This window comes from Bubalus bubalis, chromosome 4, assembly GCF_019923935.1.
Source record: "Bubalus bubalis isolate 160015118507 breed Murrah chromosome 4, NDDB_SH_1, whole genome shotgun sequence".
Classification (NCBI taxonomy): Eukaryota; Metazoa; Chordata; class Mammalia; order Artiodactyla; family Bovidae; genus Bubalus; species Bubalus bubalis.
The window spans coordinates 45354953-45362104 of NC_059160.1; the positions used below are offsets into that span (position 1 = coordinate 45354953).

Genomic DNA, 7152 nt, shown 5'->3' on the forward strand with positions numbered 1-7152 from the left:
CGAGGGTGATTGAGAGCAGAGGGCTTGTGTGCAGGTGTGAGGAGGGGGGTCAGCCGTAAACAGAGGGGCAGAGAGAGAGCACATGCCTCACCCAGGCTGCCTTCACGTTTCACCAGGACTTCTGTAGGAACCTCCAGAATGGTCTTCCTGTGTTTACCTTGGGGCACTGCTCTGCCTCACCTGTCTATTCGCCACATGGGGCTAGAATGACTCTTAAGAATATTGATCTTAGCTCTACCTGCTTCCTCTCCTCCACAGCTGCCTATGACTCTGAGCACAGACGCTCAAAGCCTCGCTGCAGCCTAGCCTGCTGGAGCCTGTGGACCTTCCTAGGGCAGAGCTGGATGCCAGGCTCACTCCATACCCAGCTGGACTGAGTGGCTTGGGGAAGTGGGCAGGGAGGAGGGAAAGTCCATCCAAGGCCATGTTCTGACCTGGCCACCCATCTGGGATTGCACCTGCCTGGACCTTCTGAGGAGTCTTCATGGGATGCCTCAGGCTCCTCCTCTCCAGGGAGGAGAGGGAGCATCTGGGTGTGGCTGTCACCCCCATGGGCCTGCTCCACATGGGCACCGACTCTCTGAGTTTCCACGTGTGGAGCATGTGAGCACCTAACAGTTTCCCATGCCTGGAGCCCAGGGCAGGAAGCCAGAGACCTGGGACCTGGAAATGATCCCAGGACATCTCCTAAGTCCCTCCCCACGTGCTGCAGAGCTTTCTCCACACTTTTGTCCAAACCTCCCTCGGAAGAATGTCCTCACAACCTCGGACTCCCTCTCAGCCCATGTTATCCTGAGGCTTCAACCGGTCCTCTCATTCCTTCTTGAAGATGTCAGCAGTCATGGCCATCGCCTGCCTGACCTTCAGAAATGTGAGTTCATTCCTTCATCGGTTCTTCATCAGTTCCTGGAGAATTCCCATCCTGCACAGACTTCTCTGGGCAGGGTTTCAGGCACTGGGTACAGAACCATCCTGTGTCCACCCCATGTCCCCCCGAACCCTTAGAGCTGGACTTCATTGAGCTCAACGTGCAGCTGAGGCAATTCCACGGTGACCCGTGTCAGGTGAGATCCTTGTAGTTCTGAGCAACAGAAACTGCATCTGGCTAAGTGAGCACAGAAGAGCGTACACTGAGAGGGAAGAAGTCCAGGCCAGAGCATAGAAAGAAGTCCCAAAAGTGCACAGCTCAGGGCGGACAGGAAGCAGGACATGTCCCGCTCCAGAATCCCACAGTCTGTCCCCGGAGGTCCCGTCAGCAGGGGGCTTAGGTCCAAACACCTGGAATGTCAATGTCAAGTTCCCAAGAGACAGAATAACTTGGGCCTGGGGACAGTATCCTTGGACTAATAGTTCAGGCTGAAGGATGAGGAGGATGAATAAGTAACAGGGACCCGAACCCTGGGGGAAAGTCTCAGGTAGAGAGGCTCCAGATTGAGTGCTTCCTGGATGCACACGTGCCCTCTTCCCAGACCAACAGACATGACTCTCCTCACTCTTCTGGGTCCAAGCACCCCACACATGACAGTAAGTGCACCGCCCACTTCCCCAGCTGCAGACTAATACGAATCCTCTCCACCTGCTGCATCTTGCAGTGATGTCATGCGTGAAGGGCCCCAGCGCGATGCCAGAGCATCTCCTGGTCCTTCGGGCTCCTTTCTCAGTCTTCTGCATGTATATCATATGTGCAGGCAACAGGGAGGTGCAGTGAGACCCCGGCCCCAGGAACATTGCTCTCCTGATACCAGTCTTCACTGGGATCCCACTCCCTGTTCCTCTCTCCTGCGGGAAATTCTCCCCTGTGCAGCCCGGGCTGGGCCATCGCTGTGTCAGCGCTGTCACCTGGGTCCTAATCAGGACCTCACTGCACCTCTGAGAGCAGGTGCTTGTCACCCCAATGGAGAGCAGGAGGAAGCAGGGCTCAGGGACCAGGAGAGTGGCTGAGGCCCCTGCCTGGGGAGGGCCATCCTGGGTGGGCCTACTGGGTGCCTTGATCCTCCTCCCTGATCCATGTTGAGCTGATTGGTCAGGAGAACGCAGGGTGTTCTGTTCCAGGAAGAAGTGAAGCAAGCATGTGGTGTTTCTGTAACACAGCTTATCCTGGGTCCAGTGCCGAGTACCCACCCCACTGGGAGCCCAGACCATGCAGCTGTCTGTCCCCACCTGCTGTCCTGTCCCCCGTGGGGAGAGGTGGGCAGGGATGTGTGCGGCACGTATGTGTCCGCCACCCAGGACCTGAGTGCCTCCGGGCAGATCCTCTGTGGACAATTTCATGTTTCTCTCATGCCTTAGTGCTGGGCATCTTTAAGATCCTGCTCCCATCTCTCAAAAATGCCTGGAAGGTCACATTAAGTTGTTCTTTTTCAAAGGGTGCTGTCCTGGACCTCATACCGGTGATGACCGCTGAGTCTGGGCAGAGCCCTCCCTCCAAAGATAGGGACATTGTTTTTGAAAGACAGCAGACGTGTTATGCCCAACCATTCTTTAACCTGATAATTAAAGAAGCTGTATATTTCCTTATGAAAACACTACAACTAACGGTTCAGATTCAGAAAATGGGGTAAAACCTGCTAAGCCACTTCAGTCGTGTCTGACTCTGTGCGACCCCATAGACAGCAGCCCACCAGGCTCCGCCGATCCTGGGATTCTCCAGGCAAGAATAATGAAGTGGGTTGCCATTTCCTTCTCCAATGCAGGAAAGTGAAAAGTGAAAGTGAAGTCACTCAGTCGTGTCCGACTCTTAGCGACCCCATGGACTGCAGCCCACCAGGCTCCTCTGTCCATGGAATTTTCCAGGCAAGAGTACTGGAATGGGGTGCCATTGCCTTCTCTGGGGTAAAACCTAGAGAGGTAAAATAATTCCCCCAGTAAGATTATTGGGCATCTCCCTACAGTGCAGCTATGTTTTTAGAAGCAAACCTCAAAAATCTTGTCATTTCTAATGTACATACTTCTGTTCATCCCTGTATTTTAAAAAGGTCTCTGCCTGGTAACTTTCCTGGTGGCTCAGAGGTTAAAGCATCTGCCTCCAATGCGGGAGACCCGGGTTCGGTCCCTGGGTTGGGAAGATCCCCTGGAGAAGGAGATGGCAACCCACTCTAGTATTCTTGCCTGGAGAATCTCATGGACGGAGGAGCCTGGTAGGCTACAGTCCATGGGGTCGCAAAGAGTCGGACACGACTGAGCGACTTCACTTGACTTGCCTGGTGGCCAGACCCCAAAGAATCTGCCCGCAATGTGGGAGACCCGAGTTCATATCCCTGGGTCGGGAAGACTTCCTGGAGAAGCGAATGGCAACCCACTCCAGGATTCTTGCCTGGAAATTTCATGGACAGAAGAGTCTGGCGAGCTACAGTCCATGGCTTCACAAAGACTTGAACACAACTGAATGACTAACACATCGCAAATGCCTAAGTTCGCTCTGCCCATATTGTTGGAATTTAGGCTCTTGCAACTTCCTTCCTTTAAATAACACTGCAGTGAACATATTTGTGTATGAAGTTTCCCCCTCATCTTTGAGGCTGTTTTTCTGGGGGTGGGCCCTGCAGGTGACATTGTTGGGGTAAAGGGAATGAGGGCTTAAATGCTCCCTGTGTCTGACCCATCCCCCACCACCGCCCCCGGCCCCAGGTGTCCCTGCAGGCTGACTTCGCCATTGAGGTGTGGCCAAGGCCACCTATGAGCGCATGTTCACACCACCTGGCGCACAGTCTCCAGTGGCTGGATCCCAGGGCGTGGACCTAATTGAACGGGGGTGTCCTCAGTCTGTGGAGGTCCTGGCTTAGACGAAAGCTGGTTCTTCTCAGCAAATTGTGTTGCTTGCACAGAGTATCTAACAATTGGTTACACTCGGATGCTGGGTTACACCCAGTCTGGGCCCAGCCTCCTCGTCAATGACAGTTGTTGATGAGAGTCTTGCCCTGTCACAGAGCTGCTACCAAGTCACTTGTGGCCCTTGTGCCCATCCTGCACCTGGCCCCAATTTCTTGGCTTTCCCTGCTTCGTTCCTTAGGTTCCTAAGTATGTCGAAGCCCCTCTAGACTTTACCTGTTTAAAGAAACACTCTTTCTCTAATTACCTAGGGTAATGTACCAGAGCCCCGATATCCACTGCCACCTTTGTTAGAAATGCACGGGGACAGAGATGCCAGCAGGTAAAATCCCTTCAGGGCCCAGGTTCTGTGTTTCTCTGCAAGTCTGACTCCTTACCTGTCCCATGCTGGCCCCCACGTGCCCCCTTCCTGGCATCCCTCCACCCCGCTTTCCCTGCACCAGGAGAAGCAGGAGAAGTCTGTGCGCAGAGCGTTAAGACCGATCCAGGGCCTTGGTCTTTCTCTAGGACTCCGTGGTGGATGGGGCGGCATGTGGTCAGCGGCCAGCTCTCCTCTTCTACATCAAGGTCCTGGAGATCGAGAGCAATGTGTACCACATGGGCCAGAGCAAGGTTTTCTTTGGGATACTGTGCTAGCCCACCTGGAGGAGGAGCGGGACCTGAAGATCACTGACGTCATCATCGGCTTCCAGGCCTGATGCAGGGGCTACCTGGCCGGGAAGTGAGTCCTGGGACGCCCACCACCAGCTCAGGGCCCCCAGCTGTCCTGTGTGGAGGCACTGAGGAAGCAGGGCCTGGCCGCCCTCACCCAGGCAGGTGTTCCCCAGGGAGGCCCACATGGCTTTCCCGTGCCCCTGCTTCCTGGATTTCTGCCTGAGGTTTAAAGTGAGCAGGTGGGAGGGGTGACTGTGCTCCGATTTTCCCTACAGAAAAACCCCTGCCTCCCACTCTTCCTCCCTGTGTCCCTTCTGTAGATGAGACACCCAGATCTGGCTGTCCCCAGAGGACCCCGAGCTCTGGGAAAGAGGCATCTTTGAGTTCCAGCAGTTCCTGTGGGGTCAGAGGCAGACTTGTGCAGGTCAGTGGGCAGGGCAGCTGCCCGTTTGCCCCTTGACTCCTCTGTGTCTGGGCTCTGGGGCTTGTGTCCTGGCCTGAGCCCTGAGCTCTGGGAAAAGGGTATCAAATGAACGTTTGCAGGATGTGGGCTGCTGACATTCTCCCACCAAACACAAATACCTGAGTTGCTGGAACAAAGTGCCCACGTCTCCCCTCCTCTCAGCTCCCTTATCTGCAAAACACATCAGATACATAACAGTTGGCTTTAAGAACAAACTATGGTTGGCTATCTTCATGGAATAATCTCCTGTCCCTCCCTCAAAACCCGAGGGGTGGGGACCATAATGGCCCGGGGACATTTCCAGGGGTGAAGCAGCCCTGAGGGAAGGGCAGGCGGGCCTCCATGGGGCATCCAGGTCCATTGCAGTCACTTCTGCTTGAAGCAAACCGAGAAGTTCACCAGCAGTCCAGCTGCAGGACTCTCAGACTATGGGAACTTGACCTCCATTTCTTCATCTGTGAAACGGAGCCTGCACTCCTAGAGCTGAGGGAGATTCAACAGGAAAGGCGTGGACGGTGAGAGCACAGCGCCTGCCACATGTTTAGCCCCCATCCACAGAGGATCTTTGCTCAGAAACCAAAGGGAGACAGGGCCAGCTCTCCATTGCAGACCTCTCTGAGTCGCCAGGACACTGGTTTTCTGATAAAAGTTCTCCATTTGGAGAGAAAAAAATCTGTTGTCAGGTGGAGATAAGCCGAGATAGAAAAAGGCAGCGTGCTCTCAGCCCTTCCCACGAACTTCTGCATCCACCTTATGGCAGTGACCACCAAGGCTGAGCCTCCTCATGTGGACTCAATGCACTAGTTCCGTCTCTGCCAGCAGGGCTAAGTCTAGAGGGATCTGATCAAAAGGGATGGGGGGAAGCGCATGGACAGAGTGTCTGAGGGGTGGCCTTAGGCCCCTCTTCTAGGTACCATGGGAGGAAAACAGGAAACAGTGGACTCTAAGGCGAGGTCACGGAGGGCTTCTCAGAGGAGGTGGTGCCAGATTTGGGCTTTGCAGAAAGCATTTCTCCCAGTTGGATGCAGCAGGTTTCCCTGGCAGAAGAACCTAGAAGTGTGAGTGAATCCTAGAAGCCACCTGGACCTGGCCCTCAGCAGCAGAGTGTGAGCAGTATGCACTGAGCAGCTGGGCTGTTCCAGGACTGTACCTCATGCTGGTGGCACGAAGGTGAACGAGGCAGGCAGGCTGGTGAGTGTGGGTTGGAGGGGTGAGAAGATGGAATCAGAGGGTGGGGAGTGATTTGCCAAGGGACTCACGGTGTGTTGGTGGCAGGTCTTTGTTCATGGACCTGAGACCGAGTGGACTGTGTCAAGAAGGATGTGGAATGTCAGGACTGGGCTTCTTTCTCTAAGGAGGTGGAAATAGTCCCAGGGCGGGGCCTGGTGGGCAGGGTGTTTGTTTGACTTGAACCACTAACAAGTGAGGGTTTTGCTTTCACTTTTGCTTCCCAGAGTATATCTAGGCACAGAGGGTGTGTATGGTCATTGCAGAGATGCACAGCTGGCGGCTGCATCTGCACAGCTGAGAACGTCTGGATCTTGTTCACACTCAGCCAGAGGAAAGCCCATGGGTAAGCAGAGGGGAGGGACCCTGCCCATCCCCCATCCTCAGGATGAATGTCTGAGAAACGATGATGTCACTAGTTGACAGAAGATGGAAACTGGAAGCGCAGAGAGGTGAGGTCATGGCCGAGGCAGCAGGTTAAGCAGGGGCAGAGCCTGGATGTGGAGGCAGGTGTGTCTGAGGACTTCCTCCCAGCCGAGGGCCCCTAAACAGAGCAGAGGGAGGGCCACAGCTGCTCAGGTGGGCTCAGCTCAGGGTGTGGACTCCTGAGACATGAGCGGCGACCCCAGAAGGAAGGTGGGTGTTGGGTGTGCTTAGTACTTTGGGAAATTGGAGGAAGCAGAGAGGGTAGAGGAGGACAGGGGAGTCAGCGCCTCCCCTCCTATGGCCTGGCCACCTTAAAGCTGTCTCCAGGGTGCTAGGCTGGGGCTGATGGGGGAAAGGGGATTTTTTTCAGTTACAAGGAATCAAGGTTTGTTGAAAAACCTTGCCTCTGAGAGCCCTGCCCCCTGGGGGACATTGCGGCCTGGAAATAGACAGGAAACCAAGTGGGGAGTCAAAGGGCGTTGGCTTCCTGTGTTTGCCAGGCCCTCTGCTCAGGATGTGGGTGATGGGAGGTCCTGTGTGGGGAAGGTGGCGCG

General features: G+C 54.9%; 1 protein-coding gene across 1 annotated transcript in view; it reads left to right on the forward strand.

Annotated features, from left to right (window-relative positions):
- Nucleotides 1-6433: 6433 nt before the first annotated feature.
- Nucleotides 6434-7152, forward strand: part of LOC123332141 (apolipoprotein L3) — a 262937-nt gene continuing 262218 nt past the window's right edge. Inside the window, exon 1 of the mRNA XM_045165336.1 lies at nt 6434-6518. The gene's annotated coding sequence lies outside the window, so the exon portion shown is untranslated. The remainder of the gene's footprint in view (nt 6519-7152) is intronic.